Consider the following 27016-nt stretch of genomic DNA (forward strand, 5'->3'; position numbering starts at 1 on the left):
TGCCCACTATAATAAAAATCAAATTATTACAACATTTAAATTGTCTACTTTTATAATCAATACTATAACGATCTTAACCTTATTAAACCTAAAACCAAGCAATTATTATTATATCTTATAAATCTTAAGAAACAAACCTTAAAAGCAATCCAGAAATCTTAATCCAAATCATTAAGGAAAAATGGAAACATACAAACCTTAATATCAATCCAAATAAACATTCTTAATTTTTTACCCCACCTCAAAATATACCAAAACATTTGCATATCTCCGTATCACACACAAGGAAATTTTCATACAGAAATCAAACAGCCCAACTGCCCCCCTTAGAAACTCTGATTTCTTCTCAGCAAAAACCTCCCACCGAACAGAGCCTCTTCTTTCCCATAACATTCCCTCTGAAAAACAACTCACTTTGTAATTTGCAAGTCAGACTGTCTGTTTAACCCCTTCAACACCAGAATGTACTCATTGCCTGGCATTTCAACAAAAGCTTCAATCTGTCAGTAGAAACATCTCTATCTTCGTTAAAATCCCCATCTTCTTCCATGACGTCCTCAGCTAGATGACACATTTTGAAGCTGATACTTTCTGCAATGTCCCAAATATCTTGCAAAATAGCTTGACAGGTATCATAAAAGATCTGTTTAAACTCACAGTGAAGCTCACAATGGAATTTTGAGAATGTCTCCTTGAGATCCTCCAAATTTCAGACAGTAGATTATGGCACCCCCTAGTTATTTGACTAGCGAGAGTAGGAGCTAATGCATTAATGGGAAATCTCTGAAAGTTGTTGACATAAGAGAAAGTATGCTAACAAGAAGCTCCAGGGAAAGTGAACTGAGAGCTGAAGATTCAAAACAGCAGATTCAACATGTAGGAAAATATTAAATCCTTCAAATTCAATACAAAAATAATAACAGGGAGACAATTATTTATTCTCTATCCTCCTCAATATCCAAATGGGAAAACAAGCCAAAGCTTAAACTTTTTTTTTTGAAAATTAATCCCAAAAATAATGATAAGCACCAAGAGATATAGTTTCTCCTTGCTGCAGAAAGTCTCTCTTGGGATACATCACTTAAAATATATATATATAAATTGGGTGATTTAGAAATGGGGTGGCTTGACCTAATGTCCCTTTAAGGCTACAGCATGGCTTGGAGTGATAACGTCCTGGCCTTCCGGTGGCTCTTACCTGATCAGCGTGAATGCTGTTTGCAATTCTCGGGCTACAAGTTGCCGTTCCAAAGGGCAGATGGGATGATTCCCAGCATTTTCTTTGTCCGTGAAAACATTCTTGGGCTTCGAGAATAAACCTGCCCATGCCACCCCCAAAAAACCTGCCACTGTCAGTTCTGCCCGCAGAGCTCGCAGACACAGCTGTTCAGGTGGCCATGTCCCCCACCGGACATGTCATTTCCTGTTCACCAATAGCTTCTCTGTCTTGTCTGGATTTAATCAATCCACTGACAATGAATATATTGCCATTGCTTTTTAAGCATTTATTTATTTTTATCAAATTTGTCACCTCCCATCTCCTCCCACCAGGGGGACTCTGGGCAGTTTATAACAATAATCAATAAAACAATAAATATACAATAAAATTGAAAAGTGAAAGGTCCCCTGTGCAACCAAGTCATGTCTGACCCTTTGGGAGGACGCTGCTTTTGTGACATTTTCTTCAAATAAAATTACCATATACAATATCTAAAAACAGTTACAAGTAAACAATATAGATAAAAATCCAAATGGCAGAAATAACTCAGTCCTTGTATGCAGCGAGCACTCCAGGGAACTAGCCATCCCCAAACATGATGACTCCCCTCCCCACCCCAAGCCAGGTGGCAGAGCCAGGTCTTCAAATTCCTCCAGAAGGCCAGGAGTGATGGGGCTAGCATCACCTCCCGGGGCAAGATGTTCCATAGGGTGGGAGCTACTGCAGAGAAGACCTGCCTCCTAGACCCCACCAGACAGAATTCTCTTACCAACGGGGTCCGCAACATGCCCTCTCTGCATGATCGGGTGAACGGATTGACGTAACAGGGAAGAGGCAGTCCCTCAGGTAGCCTGGCCCCATGCTGTGTAGGGCTTTAAAGGTGATAACCAACACCTTGAATTGGACCCGGAAGCAAACTGGTACCCAATGCAGCTTGCGGAGCAGAGATGTTACATGTGCCCTTCTAGGGGCACCAAAGATAGCCCGCACGGCTGCATTCTGGACCAGCTGTAGCTTCTGGATACTCTTCAAGGTAGCCCCATGTAGAGGGCATTGCAATAGTCTATATGGGAGATAACAAGGGTGTGAGTGAACATTCGAAGAGCCTCCCAATCCAGGAAGGAGTGTAACTGGTGCACAACAGGAACTTACGCAAAGGCCCTCCTGGCCACAGCTTTGAGCAGGAGCCGTGAGTCCAGGAAGAGCCCCAGATTCCACACTGGGTCTGTCTGGGGCAGTGCAACCCCATCCAGAACTAAAGAGGACAAAGTCCTGGATATGGAAGAGCCATTAACTCACAGCCACTCCGTCTTACCAGGGTTCAGCTGAAGCCTGTTGTTCCCCATCCAGACCCCTACAGCCCCCAGGCACCAAGAGGGGGTGGACACAGCATCACTTACCTCACCTGGGATGGAGATATACAATTGAGTATCATCAGCACATTGATGATACCTCATCGCATGGTGATGGATGATCTCACCCAGTGGTTTCATGTAGATATTAAAAAGGAGCGGCGAAAGAACCGAACCCTGTGGCACCTCACAAAGGAGGGGCCGAGGGTCAGACCTCTCGCTCCCTATCACCACCGCCCTGGAGGAAGGAGGCGAACCAGCGAAAAACCACGCTGCCCACCCCCAACTCCCTGAGCTGCCCCAAAAGGATACCATGGTCGATGGAATTGAAAGAGCCGCTGAGAGGTCAAGAAGAGCAAGGATGGATGCACTGCCACCATCTCACTCCCACCAGAGAACATCCATAAGTGTGACCAATGCCATTTCCATCCTATATCTGGGCATGAAACCTGACTGAAAGGGGTCTAGATAATCCGTTTCATCCAGAACCCTCTGGAGCTGCAATGCCACCATTTCTCAACCGCTTTCCCCAAAAAGGGGAGATGGGAGACTGGATGAAAATTGTCTAGTATGATAGGGTCCAGTGATGATTTCTTGAGGAGGGGTGTAGCAGCGCCTCTTTAAAGGCAGTTGGAAAGACCCCCTCCCACAAGGATGTATTAACCATGGCCTGGACCCCAACCACATGTCACTTCCCAAGCTGCTTTCACCAGCCAGAAGGGACATAGGTCTAGATGACAAGTGGTGGCATTCACAGTCTGGAGGATCCTGTCCACTTCCTCAGGTTCAACAGGATCGAACTGTTCCCAGATAACTAGGCAAGAACGCTCCCTTGGTATCTCCATGGACCATGCTTCATGCTTGGAGTCTAACTTGGAATGAATCTGAGCTATTTTATCCTGCAGATGCTCAGAAAACTCCTCTGCATGGCCCTGTAGGTGGGTCAATGGGCCCACCTTCCCAAGAAGGGAATGAGTGATTTTAAACAGGGCCATCAGGCAGCATTCTGCAGACATGATAAGAGCAGAGAAGTATTGATGCTTCGCTGCTCTTATCGCCACAAGGTAGGCTTTAATAGTGGCTCTAACCTGTGTTTGGTCGGATTCAGTCTTTGTCTTCCTCCAGTGGTGCTCTAGACATCTCTTAACCCCCTTCAGAACCCTCAGTTCCTCCGTAAACCACGGGGATTGTCGGGTTCGATGGGATAAGAGAGGTCGCACAGGTGCAATTCTGTCCAAGGCCCTGGCTGCCTCCCTATTCCAGGCAGCAGCCAGGACCTCCACTGGACCATGCAGCAGATCCTCGGGAATAACCCCCAGCTCCTTCTGAAACCCTGCCAGGTCCATCAGTCACCAGGAGTGGACCAATTGAATGGGTCCTGCCTCCCTGTGGAGGCGGATGTCACAAGAGAATCTCAGGGCCACCAGGGCATGATCTGACCATGACAATGGGGACAGCTGTAATGCTTCCCTCAGGTCACATTGCCACTGCTCTGACAAGAAAACCAAATCCGGGGTGAGGCCACTGTCTTGAGTTGGGTCCTGAACAATCTGGAGCAGGCCCATGGCTGCCATGGTAGCCATGAACTCCCGAGCTGCCTCTGAGGCCCGCCCCAGGGACAGCAGATTGAATTCCCCCAGAACCATAAGTCTGGGGAACTCCACTGCCAACCCCGAGATGGTCTCCAGCAGCTCAGGCAGGGAGGTTGCTACGCAGCAGAGAGGCTGGTACAGTAGCAACAATCCCAACTGTTCTTGGGAACCCAACTTGAAAAACAGGGTCTCACAACCAGCTACTTGCGGAGCAGTGCCCCTGAAGGCCACTAGAGACTCGCGGATGACAAGAGTCTTTTGTACCCTTCTAAAGTACAAAAGCACACATTTTTTCTAAAAATAATACGCAGTTGGTAATGTTTAGTAACAATATTTTATTTATTATGTTTATTTTCTTCCAAGAAACTCAGGCATACATGAATTTCTTTTCCCATTTTCTTCCGTAGAGTATTTGATCTTCCCCAAAGCCTAATGCAACGCATTAGACTAAAAAAGAGTAACTGGTCCCAGCGGACTTTTGTGAATGAGTAATTGCTCATAATAATGTACAGTATTTGGCTTAAAACCATTGCTTGAATTATATGGAACAAGATGATAATTTTGAGCACTGTCTTAAAGAATTGCTTCTTTCCCTCAAAAATATCACATTGTTACATCTTTGAAAGACTGAAATTTGCCTCTTTAAAGATGAAATACTCATTAAAACTTGTAAAACATTTTAAAACTGTGTTGGATATCTTTAACCACTGGACTTTATCTTATCCTATTGACCTAGGCTGGTAAAAAGAGACACAAATGGAGCAGACATTTTAATTATACATATTTATGTTTTTAGTATCAATTAATGGGAATATGTTCCCATGAACATAGGGGCTATTTCCATTCATGGAAGGTTCTGAGATCCATTAAAACATCTAATGGGAGAAAAGAAATGATCTGCAACCATTTTTTCTTTTCTATTATTCCCTTCCACATAGAAGTCAACCAAAGGAGTACAAGCAAGGATGCGCTGGAGGGGGCTCAGGGAAGGAGACCTTTATTACATTTTTGCTAGTTGGAGCTGTAACTGACGAAGTAACCAAATAAAATAGAGTGAAAATGGTTATTCAGACACTGACAAATATTTGTTTTGGAAAAAACAAATCAGTTGGTTGAAAGACATATTTTAATGTCATGCTTTTGCAAATCAGATTATTTTATAAGGACAGTTATGAAATAAGCTTTCAAAAACCTTTGGGATAGCCTAAAGTAGTACTAGTAAAGCTTTTCTAAACCCGGTGGCCACCATATATGTTGGATTACATTTCCTAACATCCCCAGCCAATATGGCCATTTGGGGGGACCACAGTCCTCCAAATGTGTGCAATTTCAAGTTTGAAGTATCAGTATTTACAGTTCTTAGAAAATAAATGTCAGTCATCTATTCTACATCTTGGAAGACCAAGGTACTGATGTACCAAATTACCTCTCTGAGGTAGTGCTACCAGATCTGGTTTGCAAAAAATTCAGACACCACTAGATGGCAGCAAAAAAATAGTTTTCTGTATCACTTTACTGCCATCTCCTGACCACCAAGATTTTTGCATCCCAAATCTGGTAGCCACACTCTGAGGTGTTAATTCTGTCTTTTCAGTAACACATATCTGCTCCTGTCATGGGAAATATATAACGATTACTAAGATACACCATTTCACAAGTCTCCTAGATTTAAACAAATATGACTAGACAAACACATCACGTTAAGACATGGCTTGCTTAATCCTGATTTCTCGAACCCAAAGTGGCTGGGTTCATATAACATTCTAAACCAAAACAAGCCAAATATTTTATTCCTCATGCTGCTTTTCAGTCACACCATATAAAATTATTTTAACTTATAAAACAATACAGAGAAATTATGTTCAGCGAGGATTTATTCATTGTTAGTCTCCGATTGTGACGTATGAAGCAGTTTGCTCACATTGACTGGAATCCCAGGCAGACAGGTTGTTCACTTGACCTCCTCCAGGCGCACTTCAAATATGTGGGGGAGGCAATAGCAGAACTATGTTTCTTACCCCATCCCAAATCCTGTAAGCTCTGCCTTGTGTTTTGTGTAATATTTCCAAGTAGAGCCTTTATGCTTATAGCTGAAATCCCGATCATACATATCGCGCATATCACATGTGGTTAAAAAGATAAAATTACAAACTACTGATCTCAGTTCCCAAAAAGCGTTGCTGTTGCTGGGGAGAGAAGAGCCCTGTCTACTTTCCCCACTGTACAGCTAGTGGTGTTCACAAGAACCAACATTTAGTGATGGGTTTCGGGGGGTGGGTGGGTAGAGAGGATGAGATGTGTCTGTGAAACAGAATGAGTATAAAGGGGTACATGTGCATGGATGCACATGTGAGTGATACCCCCAACCTTGTAGCCTATTTAGCTATCAAAGCCAAAAATACATCCAAACCTTGTAAATTAAGTCAAGGCTTCCCAAACTGTGGGCCGTGACTGCTGGGAGATTATGAGCAAATTGGGGGGGGGGATTGCAGCTGCCAGAGCCAATAGTTGAATATGCTTCATCATTGCTCAGCTGTTGGCTCAGCTGTCCTTCCACCCACACAGAGGATACTGGGTGATTCTTGCCTCTTCCCCAGTTAAGCTGGGCTAAAAACAACATCAGCAACATCACCCAGAAAAGGTTAGCAGGGAGGCTAAGCCGGCCTCAGTCCAAGGATGAGATTGTATGTGCTTGTGTCCCACAAGCCCACGTTGTCATGCACTCACCCACACACACACACACCCATGTTGCTTGGATTTTCTGGTCATACAGTATCCCAGGGATATAATGGGCTGAGTGGCAAAAGCTAAATCTAAGAAGGGGGGTGGGGGTGGTTAACGAAGAGGCCCTCTGGGGTTTATGCATTTCTTTGCTATAGTAATTTCTCCACCTCTCATGCAACAGAATGCCAGAAAGGATGAGGATGAGGATGAGATGACACGCAGATTACTAACAAGACGATGAGGTTGTAAGAGCCAGGCTAAAAAGAAACAGAGATGGCACTGAAAAGTTTCCCTTTTCTGTCCCCCGCCCTCCCACCTTTTAACTGGGTTCTGCAGAGGGATCATTGGTGGAAACATCGAAGGGGGGTGAGGAAAGGTGTCTCCCCTGCCATAGTTTGTATGAACATTTGAAGAGAATGAGATTAATTTGCACTTTTGTTTTTTTCCTCCATCATCCCCATTGTACCATTATTATTTACTTATTATTTTATTAGTACTAATGCTATAATTGTTGTTGCTATTGTTAGCATACTTTCCAACATGGCACTGATGAAAACATTATGCATTTTAAACATTTGTCTAAACGCTTTAGCCCATCTCTGCTGGCCCACTCCAGGCCATTCATCCTTTGGCACAGCTCTCACATTACTGTCCCCAATGGACAGCCAAGTTGATTTTCTTCCAACTTCTCCATCCCTAAACAGAGAAACTTTTCATGTTGTTATCTCAGTTACTCCAGATGGGAGGAATGGCAGTCCTGACTTTGCCCTTTTTTTGCAGAATGGATTCTGTAAATACGCACCCAATTTTTGGGAAGGAATATCTCCAGTACTGGTTGCAGCTAGAGTTAGGGAAAATGGATGTTGCACAGGACTTTTCTCTGTGATCTTCCTTCCCCCATAAATTCTTCCCTTTGGGGAGGAATCACCTTAAATTTACTAGTGCTGTGCTGATTGCTGATGTCCTGTGTGGCATCTAGTATATTGGTAAATTATATTCATGAGGGAAGAGGGTTCCACACAAATTCAATTATTATTTCAGATGGTCAGGGCACCACACAATTTGAGAACCCCTTGGTTAAGTGAACAGAATAAAATCAGACATCATAAAACATTCCATTCCCACCAGAAGATTGTGGTTTAAGAACTGTACTACAGTTTTGAGTACAATTACTGTGAATAGGTGCCATGAACATAGTGAGATTAAGTTGTAAGCAAACATGCATTTGATTGGCCTGTATGTCAGTGTTAAAAGCTGATTAAACAAAAGATACCATGGCAAATGGGAATTTTCCCAGGCATTTTAATGAAGTGACAATGCAGACAAATGTGAGAAATACTTTTCAGGAACTTTTTTTTAGAAAGAAAGATGTTTTTCTTTTTCTAATCCCATACCATTTTCCTAGTAATTCACTTCATTTTTTTATATTCAGCGCAAACAGAGTAATATTTGATTTCTAATACTGACAATACTTGTTTTTCAGACAAACATTAAGGTACTTCCAATTAAGTAAATATTTGATCTTGAATATATCAGATCAGGCAATTAGATATAACTAGCTAATTTTGGTAGATTCCCAAATGCAAAAAGACTTTCCTTTAGTTTCAAGCCAAAATAAACTAGGAGGCAAAAAATACTGAATATTTTCAGGCACAGACACTGTCAATTGATGAAGCACCACACTGCTTTGTCATGTAATTCCCATAGCTAATATTTCAGGACTAGATTTATGCTATTTAACAGGGTCAGTTTACAATGGTAAACTAAGAAAAAGTTCCTCCCATCTTTTTTTGTTTTGTTTTTGTGTGCTTCTTTTGTTGTTGTTGTTGTTTATTCGTTTAATCGCTTCCGACTCTTCGTGACTTCGTGAACCAGCCCATGCCAGAGCGTCCTGTCGGTCGTCAACACACCCAGCTCCCCCAGGGACAAGTCCGTCACCTCTAGAATATCATCCATCCACCTTGCCCTTGGTCGGCCCCTCTTCCTTTTGCCTTCCACTCTCCCTAGCATCAACATCTTCTCCAGGCTGTCCTGTCTTCTCATTATGTGGCCAAAGTATTTCAGTTTTGCCTTTAATATCATTCCCTCAAGTGAGCAGTCTGGCTTTATTTCCTGGAGGATGGACTGGTTTGATCTTCTTGCAGTCCAAGGCACTCTCAAAATTTTCCTCCAACACCACAGTTCAAAAGCATCGATCTTCCTTCTCTCAGCCTTCCTTATGGTCCAGCTCTTGCAGCCATATGTTACTACTGAGAATACCATTGCTTTAACTATGCGGACCTTTGTTGTCAGTGTGATGTCTCTGCTCTTAACTATTTTATCGAGATTTGTCATTGCTCTTCTCCCAAGGATTAAGCTTCTTCTGATTTCCTGACTGCAGTCAGCATCTGCAGTAACCTTCACACCTAGAAATACAAAGTCTTTCACTGCTTCTACATTTTCTCCCTCTATTTGCCAGTTCTCAATCAAGCTGGTTGCCATAATCTTGGTTTTTTTGAGGTTTAGCTGCAAGCCAGCTTTTGCACTTTCTTCTTTCACCTTCATCATAAGGTTCCTCAGTTCCTCTTCACTTTCAGCCATCAAAGTGGTATCATCTGCATATCTGAGATTGTTAATGTTTCTTCCAGCGATTTTAACTCCAGCCTTGGATTCCTCAAGCCCAGCATGTCGCATGATGTGTTCTGCGTACAAGTTGAATAGGTAGGGTGAGAGTATACAGCCCTGCCGTACTCCTTTCCCAATCTTAAACCAGTCCGTTGTTCCGTGGTCTGTTCTTACTGTTGCTACTTGGTCGTTATACAGATTCTTCAGGAGGCATACAAGATGACTTGGTATCCCCATACCACTAAGAACTTGCCACAATTTGTTATGGTCCACACAGTCAAAGGCTTTAGAATAGTCAATAAAACAGAAATAGATGTTTTTCTGAAACTCCCTGGCTTTTTCTATTATCCATCGGATATTGGCAATTTGGTCTCTAGTTCCTCTGCCTTTTCTAAACCCAGCTTGTACATCTGGCAATTCTCGCTCCATGAATTGCTGAGGTCTACCTTGCAGGATCTTGAGCATTACCTTACTGGCATGTGAAATGAGTGCCACTGTTCGATAGTTTGAGCATTCTTTAGTGTTTCCCTTTTTTGGTATGGGGATGTAAGTTGATGTTTTCCAGTCTGATGGCCATTCTTGTGTTTTCCAAATTTGCTGGCATATAGCATGCATTACCTTGACAGCATCATCTCGCAAGATTTTGAACAGTTCAGCTGGGATGCCATCGTCTCCTGCTGCCTTGTTATTAGCAATGCTTCTTAAGGCCCATTCAACCTCACTCTTCAGGATGTCTGGCTCTAGCTCACTGACCACACCGTCAAAGCTATCCTCGATATTGTTATCCTTCCTATACAGGTCTTCCGTATATTCTTGCCACCTTTTCTTGATCTCTTCTTCTTCTGGTCTCTTGTCCTTCCTATTCTATTGTCTTCTTCCACTTCCACGCATTGCTTGTTTAAAAATAATTCCTTATCTCTTCTGGCTAACCTCTGGAATTTTGCATTTAATTGGGCATATCTCCCCCTATCACTGTTGCCTTTTGCTTTCCTTCTTTCCTGGGCTACTTCTAGTGTCTCAGCAGACAGCCATTTTGCCTTCTTGCTTTTCTCTTTCTTTGGGATGTATTTTGTTGCCGCCTCCTGAACAATGTTGCGAACTTCTGTCCAGAGTTCTTCCGGGACCCTATCTACTAAGTCCAGTCCCTTAAATCGATTCTTCACCTCCACTGCATATTCCTTAGGAATATTAGTGAGCTCATATCTAGCTGATCTGTGGGTCTTCCCTAATCTCTTTAGTCTGATCCTAAATTGTGCAAGAAGAAGTTCGTGATCGGAACTACAGTCAGCTCCCGGTCTTGTTTTTATCGACTGTATAGATGTCCGCCACCTTTGGCTGCAAAGGATGTAGTCAATCTGATTTCGGTGTTGTCCATCTGGTGAAGTCCATGTATAAAGCTGTCTCTTAGGTTGTTGGAGCTTCTTTTGTTGATTACACACTAGGACTGCTGGAAACAGGCTGAATGAAAGCATATGATTTAAACATTTTTAATGCATTTTAAATTAGCTGAGGTTAAGTGAGTTGAAATTAAATCTCTTCCAGTGACCTCTGTGGATCTGTCATTTTTCTTAATGCCAACTTTCCCATATATTTAGCTCAAAAAACATATTTACATTTTTCAAGTATTTAAGACTCATTAATTTCACCAGATACTATTAGATTTTGAGACACAATAAACTGACAAACAACCAAACTACCCATCAGGAATTTCTTCTTCAAAGGCACCTAGAAGTAAACCACAGAGCACTGCAAGAACATTATTCATGTGTTGGATTTCATAATACCTTGGGATTTACTTGCCTTAGCCATCATGAAATAGGAAGGTGGGATATGAGTTTAATAAAATAAGCAAAAGTTCAATAAGATACATTTGTGCTAATTTATCTATTCTCTTGTAGCTATGCTCAGGTTAGTTAGGGTTAAGATTTGCCTATCAGTTTAGCTCAACTTTGGCAAATAACGTTATAAAAATAAATCTTTGTCTCTTTTACAAACTGTTTAACCATTTATTTGAAGAGTTCATTTGCGCATTTGGCATCAGACAAATCTTTCTGTGAACACCATTCCTCAGACAGAGCACTACAATTCAAGAACTAGTTTTTTTTTTTATTAACACCATGTGCAATAATCTAGAAAGAAGAATCACTGGATAAAAGACTTAGAAAATGACCTTGGTGTTTGGGCACATTTATGAAAGAACAGGCTGCCCTTCTGTGTGTTGCATCACACATTGGTAGTATGGCAATATGAATATTTGCCATATAAACAAGCTTCCATTTTATATTCTACTTCCTGGGAAAAGTTCTGCCTTCCAGAAGCCTATGAAAAGAAATAGGCTATTTGTTTTAGCAGATCCCAACCCTGCCTTATTATAACATTTTCTATAGTTCTAAATAGAGAGCCAGTTTGGTGTAGCCGTTAAGGCATCAGGCTAGAAACCGAGAGACCGTGAGTTAAAGTCCCACCTTAGGCACAAAGTCAGCTGGGTGACCTTGGGCCAGTTACTTTCTCTCAGCCCTAGGAAGGAGGCAATGGCAGACCACTTCTGAAAAACCTGGCCAAGAAAACTGCAGGGACCTGTCCAGGCAGTCTCCAAGAACCGGACACAATTGAACCGATTTTTTTTTTTAAGTCCTAAATAGAATAACGGCCTAACTACTTTCTGAATTGCATTTCATATCCTAAAACAAGTTGAAATACACTAGGATTATTTAATTCTGTGAATTATTCAACTCAATGAGGCAGAAGTATCCAAAGAATAATTCAAAGCATTCAGAAGAATTATTCAGAAGAATTATTATTCAAAGCATTCAGAAGAATTATTCAAAGAGGCAGACGTACTTCCAGGAATATATGTTTGCATGGTACAGAAAATTATCTGCCACAATTAGATTTTATATTTGACACTGCAGTATATTATTTTTAGTTTTATTATCCAGTGTGTATTCCAGCTATATACTGCAATGTCAACGTAAACATTATTAACTTCTGCAATTACAGGAATGCTCTAAAGACAAAACAAGATACTCCAGTGCTATAGTTAATAAAACAAGATGACTTCGCTTTGTACTATAAAATCAGAAAACATTTTCCTAACACTTTATTAATCACTTACGTTTAAAACATGTCACATGTTAACATGTTTATGTTACTACAGGACAGAGCAGCACAGAAATATTAGCAATTATTTAATTGTTCAAATGCTTTCTCAATATCTGGACTATTGTTTCCAAGGAATATTTTCCAATATTTAAGTTCTTAATAGGTGGAGAATCTGTGTATTCATCTATGTATTCATGAACATAAATACATGTGTGTATCTCTGGAGCTCCATGTATTCATTAACATCTCTGTAGAAGCGTAAGCCACAGCTACCTGTGGGCCAATAGCCACAGCACACCCTAGCTTCCACAGCAGCCCATGAGCCAAAGGCCAATACTATGCACCTAGTAACTGTAGTTTCTTCAAACACTACTCTGAGCCTTTGGAAAGCCATGTTAGCAGGAAGTGTTAATGCACACTCAGTGTCCGAGGAGGAAGCTATGATTGCCTTACGCATGAGCAGCACTGTGCATGAAAAGCAGCTTTTGCACATTTCATATGTGTTGGAACTGCAACCCTCAGAATTCCTGGCCGACATGGTCAACACTTGGCACTTCCGAGAGTTATAGACCCAGCGCATTTAGCTGCAGCAGGGTTGATGGATGAGATGCTTGAAATAATGATGAGAATCGTATAATTACTAACTAAAAAATTAACAATAGAATTAAATAAAAGTTCATTGGAAAGAAGAATATTCTTATCAAAGTACTACACTGTTTCCCAATGGAAAACTTCCTATTAGTATGATAACCTGAATTTATGAACAGTAAATTGATAGCAAAAACTGTTTCCTACTGGGAATTTAATTTACCTTTACTAGTACTGGCAGCAAGCCGTATAGTCATCCTATTGCCTAGTTCCTGGGTATCTCTAAGTGAAAACAGACACTTCACAGAGTGTATTGAATGTGTATCCTCAAAACTGTAGACAAAATAATAGTATATGTCTCTGTCTTCTACAACATCCCACCTCTAAGTTGTTCACCCAGAGAATAAATTGAATTAAAGGGAGTTGGAATTGAAGTTAAACCACATGATCTATTGAACTTAATTTGATTTAATGGCAAAGCTAGGGGGTTTACATCAAATGCAAAATGATAATTAACTAACTGTGATAAGAATTTAAAAACATTTTAGTCTAAACTAGACAATCCTGTGACCCACTGGGTCATCCTTTGAAAGAAAGGTAGTGTACTCTGATGTGACCAGAATGAACATTAAATTTTAGGCTGACCATATTTTTTTTACTCCAATGCTGGATGGTCCCATGATCATCTAAGAAGAGAATATATCATAAATAGAAAAATAATTGTAGTGACAAACGAACTTCAATAAGTCAATATTTAGTAAAGGTAAAGGTTTCCCTTGACATTAAGTCCAGTCGTGTCCGACTCTAGGGGGCGGTGCTCATCTCCATTTCAAAGCCGAAGAGCCGGCGTTTGTCCGTAGACACTTCCGTGGTCATGTGGCTGGCATGACTACACGGAACGCTGTTACCTGCCCGCCAAAGCGGTACCTATTAATCTACTCACATTTGCATGTTTTCGAACTGCTAGGTTGGCAGGAGCTGGCACTAGCAACGGGAGCTCACCCCATCACGCGGATTCGAACCGCCGACCTTCCGATCGGCAAGCTCAGCAGCTCAGCGGTTTAACCCGCAGCGCCACCGCGTCCCTTAAGTCAATATTTACTTACCTAAAAAGAAAAACAAAATGACCATGGGTGGGTAAAACAGCAGTGGGAGTGGGAGCGACTTCTGACTTCCTGCTGGCTTCCCTGGATTTTGCTTGTGGGAAGCTGGCAAGGAGCATCGGAAATCATGATCATGTGACTGTGGGGACACTGCAATGGCCACAACTTTGCAAATAAAACTGGTCTGAACATCGTGGAAATTTCAATTCCACAGGAGTAACAGATCCCGGATTTTTTATGCATTCTTTAAGTTAGCGGATTTTAGGTACTTTGATTCAAAAATTGTTGCAGTATAATGCACTATTTGGCTTAACTTGAGGGTACAGACAAACAGATAAACACAATGAGAATTTTAGTAGTATATACTGTAGATTAACTCTGTCCTAGACAAGATCAGTTCCAAAGTCAGAAAGTCAGTGCTGGTTTGGTTCTGAAATTCAGACAGCATAACTCACTAAACTGAAGTGCATTCTTCCATGCTTACCAGCAAAAGTGGGGGGAAGCATATTGTGCCACAGCTGAAGTGTTTTCTATATGCATAAAAACTGCTCTAGGGCTCAATGTAGGAATATGTTTTTAATAGTGGACAAGCAATGTCTGAGGTACATATGGAGTACACGATAGGCATGTACCAAATGCTTTCCCTTATCATCACACAACCAGATTCTGCACATATATAATAATTAAGAAAAAGGGCTTCCATAGTAGATGACATAATAAAGATCCCACCTAGTTTTCTTTTTGAAATTATACATAGCTCTGTACCAAGAAGGGGGTTGGAGAACAATTTACTTCTTGCTTTTTTAGTTGCCTCTCTTAATCCCAGTAGAAGGACTTCCCAATAAGCCATTATTTCAATGATTTCACCTGAAATGTGACAGATCATCATGGAAACAGAATCCCATAACTGTAGAGCAGCCACTTACAATGCCTCTTACACTGCTCTTCCTGACTTAAATTAGCACATAGATGATGGTACAATAAAAAAGTGGTACTGGTTGGCCTGAAAAGCCCACAACGCAGTAAAGAAACAAATAATGAGTTAAGCTACTAATGATTTACAGCATCTTCTAGAATAGCGTTTCTCAAACTCGGCAACTTTAAGATGTGTGGACTTCAACTCCCAGAATTTCCCAGCCAGACCCTTCTGCAGACTAGCCTGGTACAAGCCACCAATCCATTTGCTCAGCTACCACTGCTACCACTAATACCCTGAACAATATCCTATACTACTCTCACTATCCTTCCTATCCTACTATTCCCTATAAACTACCTCCCAGGGGCTTTCAAGCCACCCAGAACCACCACCAACCAAAGTCTCCCATCCTCATCCCCACCATCATTCTCTTACCCCAAAGGGAGAAGACAGAGAGCTCCCATCAGCACTTTCTGAATCTCACCCAGAAAACACTTTCTAGCAGCTCCCCATTTCTTCAATCTAACCTTGTCCGGTCTGCTTGTTTTTCCTGGTCAGTTATCCTGTAACTTCTGATCCAGCTTGTGCATGGAATTTATTCACCATGTCTTTGATGGTGACTCCCAGTTCTTCCCTGCTCAGTTGTTCACATCAACCATTTCCTTCAGTGTGCACCAACTCTGCCACAATCCATTTCACCTATTTTACCTGGGCTAGTCCACCATAGTCCAAAAAGCTGTCTAGCAGTCTCTTATCCCTGCCTCTAACACTGCTCTTCTTGCCACAAGTCAGCTGACAATGATGATGGCAATAAGTTTCCTTTGCTGTTCCCTAACCATTCTTGCCAGAGCTAAGCAGCCTCCCTCTGGCCACTCCATTGGTCAACAACAGGGGCTTGCAGTTCACACTACAGCAGCTCACAGAGGAATCTGTCAGCAAAAACTAGAGTGGTCCTCTCCAAAATAGATCATGTATAGCCTCTCTTCTTTCAAGAAAACCTTGATACATAAATTATTTAAGATTCCTTAGAAGCCTTTTAAAGAGATCCTTAAACTAGTGGTCTGAAGTTTTCAGAGTAGATTAAATTCATGGCATGGAATGAGTAATTAGATTCCACTTTGGACAAGAGTATGGTAACAATTTCACACATTGAGATTAAGAGCTTATAATTGCTATTGCCTCTCTAATTATAGGGAATAATATATGAAATTATGTTTGGCATGAATGTAAATCTATGCTCCCAAGAGAGACCCTTTCTTGGCAACACAACACTGCCATACCTTTTCATATTCTCCCTGTTACTAATATCTCTCAGTCTTCTCTTGCAGTAACAGTGAGAATATCCTGAAGTTCTTAGCAAAGAACAGCTTGGTCATTTATATCATATTACCCTGCAGTACAGTTTTACTAACCCTTAAATGCTAATGAATGTTAAAATAGCCATTTCCTAAATATTGGGATACCCGCAAATCTAAGTAGGGCAATACAGAATTTCTACTATAATTAAAGAGGTTCACATTTTATAAATATGATTATGATTAGCATAACAAAATCTAGAGAGCCAATTTGGTGTAATAGTTAAGGCTAGAAATGAGGAAATGATGAGTTCCAGTCCTACCTTAGGCATGAAACCAGCTGAGTGACCTTGGGCCGAACAGATTTTCTCAGCCCTGGGAAGAAGGCAATGGCAAACTACTTCAAAACCCTGCCAGGAAAACTGCAGGGACATGTCTAGGCAGTTACCAAGTGTTAACACTGACTTGAAGACACACACACATATACACACAACAGAAACTAGTGTCAAAATCTAAAATACAAGGGCTCTGAGATCAATGGGATTTACTTGTTCCATATTAGACATGAGAGGAATTGCCGAAAACATTCCCATACCAAACAGTTTTCTAAAAACTATTGAAGGAAAACCTATGATACTATTTTCATATCCATTGCTAACTGAGATTACACTGTTACATTGTATTTCTTTATTGATTGATTAACCATGTTAAAACATATCCAGGTCTGCGATTTTGGGAACTCTTTGGCACCTTTCTTAAAACAAGCAGCCTTTTTCTAGACTCTAAAGGCCCAAAGATAGCAATTAAGAAAGTTGGTAAAGAGGTAACTTGATTCACTTTAATCATGATTAATGTGGGCACTATCCATGTTACCCTTAGTTGTGATTCCAGAAAGGGTGAAGGAATTGTTCCATGTATTGGAGCAGTTAAAGAGAGGAAGAAGAACATTTCCCAGCTGGCTCCCAATAACATGATTAAGTAAACTCTGTTCATAGAATTAACTCAACCATGGTTACTCAACTCAGTTTTCTGGATTTACATCACATATTAAACCGTAAACTAACCTCAGGGAATGGGTTTTCACAACATGTTAGGCTAAAATATGATAGGCTACTGTGTTTTATGAACACAGCAAGCAAAAAGTCAGATATAGCTTTATCAGACCTGATAAGTTTTAATTTTAGGAGGCAATACTAATTTAAATCAAGAAAGGTTTAAAAAACAAAACAAAAGTAGGAACACTTGAAACAAGAAAAAATAAGGTTGCCTCCCTAAACATACACATTTTAAAATTGGTTGATTTTAATAAGCAAGACTAGAGTTCTCAAGTTAATGTGTTTAGGGTCATTTTAATTATCTTGCTTTCATCACTGCTGTATTTGAATACTTCCCAAACTTGAAATAATTATTATAAACTGCTTTACTCTTTCATCTCCTATTGTTATATGAAAAAAGGTTGAAGAGTCATGGAAGGAATTATTGTCTCCTACCACCAAATAAGCAACTCAAAGAAGGTAGGAAAAGTATTTTCATTTTTTTCAAAGCTAATTTATTTTAGATTTTTGACATACTTTTCTGGCACAAGTATCATTTGTATGCATACTAAAGCTTTTACAGCATTTATTTATGAAATGTATACATTGCCTCAGTCCAGCTGGACTTTAGTAGAACTTGGCCCTGAGGCAGCAGCACATTGGATCTGGTAAAAGGCCCATTAGACTTAGCAAAAGGGGTTCTTTTCTTCTACTCTGATGGTGCTAGATTGGAAGTCATCCTCTTCTTCAGCTCACTGTGAACTGAGCTCCACTGTGAGTTCAACTAAGTTGGACAAGAAGCCTTTTGCTAGGGTTGAAACTGAATCAAATATCATGGAAGAATGATATGAAAGTTAGGATCACTCACTGCTCAAGATACAAGGTCCCCGAACAGCCGTCAATCCCTTTTCTTAGGCTACTCTTAGTATTTCTAGCAGGATTTCAAGGCTGTAGGGCATAACAGAGTGAGATATAAGCTGTGTTCATGGTTTGGTTAATTAGCCATAATTCACCAAACCATGGTTTACTCAATGAATCAAGTTGTACAATACAGATTAAGTTCATTCGACATATATGGGTGAAGAGTAACTGAGCTAGTAAGGATTCAGCATGAATACCATCCATATGTAGTTTATAGTGGCATTTGTGGGGGGTTGTCAAAATCTGCAAGAGGGAGGTAGATGCAGCCCCCCAACCTGGGGATTTGGAATCCCCAGGTTGGGGATTTTTGGAGGTATAGGTCTCAACCTATCCAGAGGGCCTAGGCTGAGGAAGACTACCACGAATCATTTATAATGCTTTCCTATGTTCACAGCTGCCTTTCCTTTCCTTCTAAATATTATGGCTTAACTGAACAACGCATTAATCTACTGATTTCCTTCAAACTTGTTGTATTCAGAACTGTGGCACAGTATCTTGTGACATACTTAAGCTCAGCATATAAAAGGTTTTAAATGGCTAAAAGTCAGTGAAGATGAATAATTCCAATCAGTTTAGATTACTATGGACAATGAATCCTGTACTCAACAACCATCAACTATTTTTCCAAAAGTAATGATTGAAACGTCTTATTCTTTCCATTGAACATCATATTAAAATTTGATTTCCCCTTTCTCATGAACAATGATGAATTATGGAAGAGTAGATGCAACTAATAAAGTGGATCAAGTCTTGACTTGCATACATATTGAATTGACAGATGCATTATTGTTCCTACCCTGTTTTAACTGACAGTCTCCAATTTAGAGCCATCTGTATGAATGTGTTTGCCATCTCTCTATAAATGCAAGCCTAGCTACCCAATTGTCAAGAACAGAGAGTGAATGTAGGGAAATTGCCACAGGCAATTGAATAAAATTAACCCACACTCCGACAAGATGACACTCTGACAATTTAATTGCTGCATCCCATCTATAATTAACATAGTAAAATACTGTATCTAAAAGCAGCTACAAACTTAGAAAGAAGATAGGGCTAAACCTGGTTGCAAGAAAATCACAGATAGAGCCTGTGACTCTCAGAGGTTGCTGAATTCCCGTTCTCTACAGCCACAGCTAAGGTCTAGAGCAGCAGCTCTCAAAGCATGGTCTGGGGACTCCTGGGGCTCCCCGAGATCCTTTCAGTAGGTCCACGAAGTCAAATAAATATTTTAACATTTCTCAGTTTTAGTTCCTAATACAGTACATACTGATAAATATAACACACATAAACCAAAGCTTAATCATTTTTAAGAATGTAAAGGGGTTTTGAGACCAAAATGTTCGAGAACTGCTAAAGACATGGGTATCCATTGGAAGGCAAGTGATGAAATAAACATTGCAACATTGTGATGCCAGCTCAGCCTCTTTTGTATATGCATTGTCACTAATGTTCATAAGGAATAGAGCTTGAGGCGCAACACTAGTTTGGTCATTCTGATGAAACCATTGGATTCTGTGGATGCCTCTGTCTGGAGGGCCACAAGTCCCTACCCTTAATGTTCAAAGCCCAGCATTCCTGTATAACAGAGATAAGAAACCTGTGGTCTTCTAAATATTACTGAATTAGAAATCCAGGTTTCCTTCATTAGTGCCCAAGTTACCTCCAGGTTTCTGCACCTGTTGTAAGACCATCTTCATTCTTCTACCAGTCCAATTATGGGGTTCAAATGCATCCGTTATTTACCAAACGGAGCCTACAAGGATCCCACTGAAGCATCTTTAATGCTCAAGCCTCACCTGTGGGATTATCTTTCTCAGGAAAATTGCCAAAGTTTGAAATCAGATGTCTTCTGGAAGTAGCACAAATGCCTTGGCCGATAGGCTTCTTAACAGCTATACTGTAATGCATGATCACTAAGCGGAACCTCTGTGTCTAGAAGCAGATTAGCTATCTATTCCAGAGCTTTCCAGGAATATCTGGCTGACTAAAGTTGAAGAGAGAATGATGGGCATCCGATGTGATCCAAAAAGACACTTCTGTTTCCTGAGTCCCTCTTGACCATTGTTCCACTTGCAAATATTGTTAATGCAGGATAGAGTGCAAAAGATAAATAAAACCTTCATTTGAGCTCATGCAGGTTTTACATTGATATTTAAGGACAAGCGAATTCAAGCTTCGCATTTTAAAATCCCCATAAGTAACAGCTGAAAGTAGAAACAGGGAAAAAATACATTAACTAGGAAGCCCATAAAAACGGCAGTGAGCAGAGCTGAACTAAGGCAATACCCCTTTTCATTTCAAACTTCCTTTCAAATTAATATCCACCTTCACAGCATGGTTGGAAAAAGATATGGCAGCTCCTTTAGCTGAATAAATATGGTATCTCTCTAAGTTTATGAGCTCTGAGTTTTATCTTACAGGATTTGGACCATGTGTCCACTCTCAATTTTCTGTGCTCTCTGTCCTTTCCTTTGAGGCAGTTAAGGTCACAGCTGCTTGACTATACAATAATCCAGTGTTTGAGCAGACATTTATTTTTAAACTTGTCCATCCAAAAATCCAGAGTTAAAAAAGAAAGAGGGCAAAAAGAACACTCTGCCAAAAAGTACAGTGTGGATTTTTAAAAACGCAATAAAAATTTTTTGAAAGAAAGAAAGAATTGTAATTTATATTTGCAAGGAATATTTAGTTGGCAAGTGAGGTCAGGAGACAAAGCTAAATCTGTCTTTTTCCCCTTCAAATTGTTAAACAATGAGAGTTCCACATCAGTTCAGCAGATACGCTATGGCAGTAAAACAAACCTAAAGAAAAAGTATGTTGTATATATTCTAAGAAACTGCAGCACTGGTAAAGCAATGGCCTCATGCCTGATATCTTTCAAAGGGCATCAACAGCTTTGTCCATTTGAAGATGATTAAAATATCCAAAATGGGGGATGGAGCTGTTCACTGAGGTTTCTAGTAAACTTCATTATATTATTCTCTCATATTTGTTTTATACAGAAAAGCAGTTCTGGTATGCTGTAGTGGGCGCTGTCATCCATAGTAAGCATGTTCGTAAAGTATAAATGCTGGTCTCCAGCACTTCACAGCATAGCAGACTGGTGGCTGGTAACTAATTTACAGATATATTACAAAGCTAGGTTTCTTTCCCCAGCCATGGTTTTTTGAACTATTCATGTGACATAGAATTCTAACCAAAAAATAATATGTTGTCCAACATTACTGAGTTCATGCATCATGGTAAGCAAAAATGAAACTCATCACATTATGGCTTAATGTAATATATCCTTTCCCAAATGAAAGTCACCCTAAAAGATTTTAATCAGCCTCTCTTTCAGATTAAATTCTTAACTAAGATCTTGGAATTTTCAAAAAAGGTAGAGTGGACAATGCACATTACCTCCAGCTCCTTCCCTCCTAGTTAGCTACTGACTTTGTTTTTTTCTGGATACGATCAGCTGTCACAATTCATTATAAAACTGGATGTGAAAACTGCACATTCGCACTACATAAGGAAGAGAAGTGTGCAGTGTTTCTCAACCTTGGCAACTTATGATGTGTGGACTTCAACTCATGCTGGCTGGGGAATTCTGGGAGTTGAAGTCCACACATCTTAAAGTTGCCAAGGTTGAGAGATGCTGGAAGTGTGGTTTGAGAAACTAAGCATATATACACATAAGCACACAATGTCAGGATCTCTCCCTCAGACTGTGAACAGGTTGTGAAGACTAGCCATCCCCAACCACGTGCCCTCCAGATGAAGTCCAATACAGCTAAAGGACACCAGGTGAGGAAGCACATTCTGTCAATACAGATGTCCATAGCTATCTATGCAAAATTCGTGCTTATCCTGCTACAGTCACTCTCTTTCCACAGCTACCCTTCCCCCTTGCTCGACTGTCTCCTCAGCCAATGACTAACTCGGTCCTCCACCCCACCTGCCAGGTCCTCCCGTTATCCCCAACGCCGGGATCCACTGACATCGCACACAAAGCAACCGCCATCCTACAGCGCTGGGCGGCTCCCCGCGCAGTTCTCTTTCTCGACAGCACGCGCCAAGAAATGTTGTGTTGTCAAAATCATATCCTACCAGGCCGGATGGGGGTGAGGGGCGGGAGAGAGAGCCCGTCTGGTCCTCGTCCCTCCCGGCCAGTCATTCAGTGTCTTGCCATGGCTTTGAACCCGTTTGCAGTGGGCTCCCGTCCTCTCCCACCCGTCCTCTCTCTGCCGGTTGAGCGACAGCCGTGCGGCAACAGCAAAGCGGCGAAAAAAAAATACATCCAAGGGACAGCCACGCCTTGCAAAAAGAGCCAGTTGCAGCGAAGCCGCTGCTGGTCCAGCAAAAGCAGCAGTTCCAGCAGCGGCAGCGGCGGGAGTACCAAGCAACTTACAGGCTCCGCCGCGGCGCAAGGCTTTCGCTCGGTCGCCCTCTCTCTCTGTCTCTCTCTCGAGCGCGCGCGCGCGCGCAGCGGCTAGGCTCGCGCTACACTTCTGCGCGCGCCGCCTCCGAGAGCTGTCGGCTGAGGCGGCGGCAGCGGCAACAGCAGCAGCGGCGGCAGCAGCAGCAGCAGCAGCCGCCACCCGGAGGGAGGCAGAGACGGCGGCGGCGGCAGCTGGTTGGGGCGCGAAGGCGCCTCTCCTGTGATTCAGAGGCGGCCGCAGCACCTGTGACCGCTTGTCACCCAGGAGCGCCCGCCTTCGGTCCCTCTTCCTCCTCCTCTTTCTCCTCCTCTCCTCCTTTCGCTCTCTAGTGGGTGCGTCGCCCCCTGACGGAGAAACTGTTCGCTCTCGACGCCAGCCTGGCCAGAAAAGGGAACGGGAGACAAGGCGGCGGCGGCGGCGGCGGCAGGCTTGCGAAGGCGGTTGGCTCTTCTCGCCTGCCTCGTCAGCAGGAGCAGCGCCGCTGAAAGATGCTGAAGGGACCGAGAGAAGGCACAACGGGATCCCGGCCGCCCTTAGAGGCAGCTCGGCTCAGGTGGCAGCAGTCAAGGGGCTGCCTCCGCTGCCCGGTGGGTGAGCAGCGTTTGCTGAGGGTTGCGGAGGCAGCGGGCGGACGGCCCGGGACTGCTACTGAGCGGCCAGAGGTGGAGTGACGTCACTGGGTTCTGGGCTAGTGAAGTCATTCCTCTGGGCAAACTGGGCGGAAGGAGGGTTTGAGGACCCTGCGGGGAGAGGACAGCCCTTGGCGTTTTCGGTGGGTAGCTGGGATCTTGCAGGCATATGCCTTCCTCCCTCGGTATTTGACATGCAATGGAATGTAGTATTTGCCAACTCCTCCTTATTTTAACAGTTCTCTTCAACTCAGTACCAGTTGGAGGCTGGTGTAATGTTCTTGAGTTGCTTTGTCTTGCCTTCTTTTGGGGAAAGTAGATCCAGACCTAAATGATACTTAAAAGTAGGGGGAGGAATTTCAAACACATTTCATGAACATAAAATAGTTCTAGCTGGATTCTGATGCATGCAATTATCATTGCATAGTGATAGAGGGGTGCTTATAACAGTAGAATTGCTAGGTTTAATCACATTCACATAACCACACTGCTCTCCATCTTACGTCCTGTTTCAATGCATAAATAAAAACCTCAATGCATAAATAAATATTGGCATGATTCTGATGCAAGCATCTGGTTAAAGGCACTCTCAGAATTTTCCTCCAACACCACAGTTCAAAAGCATCGATCTTCCTTCTCTCAGCCTTCCTTATGGTCCAGCTCTCGCAGCCATATGTTACTACAGGGAACACCATTGCTTTAACTATGTGGACCTTTGTTGTCAGTGTGATGTCTCTGCTCTTAACTATTTTATCGAGATTTGTCATTGCTCTTCTTCCAAGGATTAAGCGTCTTCTGATTTCCTGACTGAAGTCAGCATCTGCAGTAACCTTCGCACCTAGAAATACAAAGTCTTTCACTGCTTCTACATTTTCTCCCTCTATTTGCCAGTTATCGATCAAGCTGGTTGCCATAATCTTGGTTTTTTTGAGGTTTAGCTGCAAGCCAGCTTTTGCACTTTCTTCTTTCACCTTCATCATAAGGCTCCTCAGTTCCTCTTCGCTTTCAGCCATCAAAGTGGTATCATCTGCATATCTGAGATTGTTAATGTTTCTTCCAGCGATTTTAACTCCAGCCTTGGATTCCTCAAGCCCAGCATGTCGCATGATGTGTTCTGCGTACAAGTTGAATAGGTAGGGTGAGAGTATACAGCCCTGCCGTACTCCTTTCCCAATCTTAAACCAGTCCGTTGTTCTGTGGTCTGTTCTTACTGTTGCTACTTGGTCGTTATACAGATTCTTCAGGAGGCAGACAAGATGACTTGGTAAAGAAAACACATAGTTTCACATTTTTGAACCAATTCACAAAATGAAACTTGAATATTATTTGAAATTCTCAATTGCTCAAATTTTGTAATGCAAATTCACCAACGATTATTTATTTTTAGATTAAGGGAAAACCGATATACAGAAATACATATATTCATGAAAATAACATAGAAAATACATTGTATTCTTTATTTATAAAACACAATTCTTGGGCTGCCTGACTTCAGAACTACTCTGGGCACCTTACAGATTAAAAAAAGAAGAAACCTTATAACATCAAGAGTCATCCAGAGGGAACAATAAACACCTTCTTTCCCATTTAACACCCAACTTAAAGGGGTCTGACAACCACCCTAGCCCAAGAATTGGAGAAAGAGCCACATTTTCAAGGCTCATTTAAAGGCAGGCACAGTAGGGGCAGTTCGAATCTCTGGTGGGTTGCTGTTGCAGAAGGCAGGTGCTGCAACAGAGAAGGCACATTTCCTGGATCCTGCTAGATGACACTATTTAATCAATGGGACCCAGAGCATGCAACTCTCTGGTTGTACATAGTGGAGAGAAGCCATGGGAAATAGATAGTCTCTCAGATATTTAGGCCCTATGCCATATAATGCTGAATAAATGATAATCAGCACCTTGAACTGCACCTATAGGTAACCAGTGCAGCTTGCACTTGACAAAACCTGAAGGAGATGAACGTAACAGTATCTTGCATTGCCACAACTGCAGCTTCCAAGGGATCTTCAAGGGCAGCCCCATGTAGAGTGCTTTGCAATAGTCTACAGATGAGGTGACCAAGGCATGAATGACCATAAAGAGGGTCTCCTGGTTCAGAAATGGACACAACTGGCACACAAGATGGATCTGTGCAAAGTTGTCCCTAGCCATAACTGCCACCTGCTCCTTAAGCAGGAGCTGAGAGGCTAGGAAACCCCCCACATTGGGCACTAGCCCTTAATGGAGAAGTGCAGTCCCATTCAGCCCCAAAGGTAAGAAGCCCCCAAGCAGAGTAGCCCAAGAACTCCCCAGTCTTCCTAGGGTTGAGCCTGTGCCTGTTCCTCCCCATCCAGGCCCCCACAGTCTCCAGCCCCTAATAGCCTCCGGGCACTTGACAACATTGCTTGGCTGGTCAGGGGTTGAGATACATAATTGGGTCATAATTTTCACAGACAGGATATTGATATTAATTTCACTTTGTATGAAACAAAAGCATGCACAATATCCAAGAATATTTTGGTGTTCGTTTGCTTCATAATTCATTTTGTTTTGTATTAAGTAGTTGAAGCTGTTCAATAAATAATGATACTCCTGATGGTTGTAGAGGGTTTTGTTGCACAGTTTGAAAATTCTGTTGTTTATGACTCTTTTTTGAAAGTCACAAACACACTAGCAAGCATTTCATGAATATGAACTCCTGTTGGGTAACTATTTTGTGGGGAAGCCTGTAATATGTTCTCAAAATTCCAGATGTGCCACTCTGTCCAAAATGCTGCCTACTCCCAGTGTAAATGACATTGAAAAAAATAACATTTCAATCCTGTGTTCTCTCTCTGTAATTTTTGTTGTTACCATTCTGCAGTTCTCCAGTTCTATTCTCATAGTCACCCAGTGAGTTTTCATAGTTGAGGGTAAACCTGAATCTTGTTGTCCTGGTCCCAATCCAGTACCTTGATCTCACTGGCTTTAATAGAAGGGCCTTCTGGAAAGAAGACTTCTGGATTCGTATAGGAATTGAATGACACCTATAGCACCCTAAAGATCTTTTCTGCAACTCAGTAAAGGAAGGTATACAGTTTGGTGCTAAAACAATTCTCTGAGAAGGCCCTACAAATACCTTTTTACTCTGGAATACATAAACTAGAAATGTTGTTGAATATGATATAGAAAGTAGAAGAAAATCAATTCTAAATTAGATAGTCATTCTAGTCAATATGAGTTGGATTCATCTCATATGTTAGTCACACATAGATCCCACTTAGGGTATTGGATTTGAAATATAACATCTTTAACGTCATTGCTTTCAATGGGAACCAAGTGCAACTAACAGTCTGGAGCCAACCTATATAGTTTTTTATTCAGTTTATAGGTATTGCTGAAGACCAATATTCCATTGTTACATTTTGGATTCCCTTACCAAAAATTAACTCAAAATATTACATTAAAAAAAACACCAGGCAGATCGGCTGAAAAAAAAGCAAGAGTGAAGGGCATTTGATTCATTTCATTGAAACCATCCATTGACATG

At 41.7% G+C, this 27016-nt stretch overlaps 1 protein-coding gene across 2 annotated transcripts in view; it reads right to left on the reverse strand.

Annotated features, from left to right (window-relative positions):
- The window catches only part of CDC42EP3 (CDC42 effector protein 3), a 37859-nt gene extending 14416 nt beyond the window's left edge, over positions 1 to 23443 (reverse strand). Inside the window, exon 1 of one of the 2 annotated variants that reach the window (XM_063305591.1) lies at positions 22844 to 23443. The gene's annotated coding sequence lies outside the window, so the exon portion shown is untranslated. Of the gene's footprint in view, positions 1 to 22542 lie in introns of both variants that reach the window. The other variant, XM_063305583.1, reaches the window with a different exon arrangement.
- Between the last annotated feature and the right edge of the window lie 3573 nt (positions 23444 to 27016).

Source organism: Candoia aspera, chromosome 1 (genome assembly GCF_035149785.1).
Source record: "Candoia aspera isolate rCanAsp1 chromosome 1, rCanAsp1.hap2, whole genome shotgun sequence".
Taxonomy (NCBI): domain Eukaryota; kingdom Metazoa; phylum Chordata; class Lepidosauria; order Squamata; family Boidae; genus Candoia; species Candoia aspera.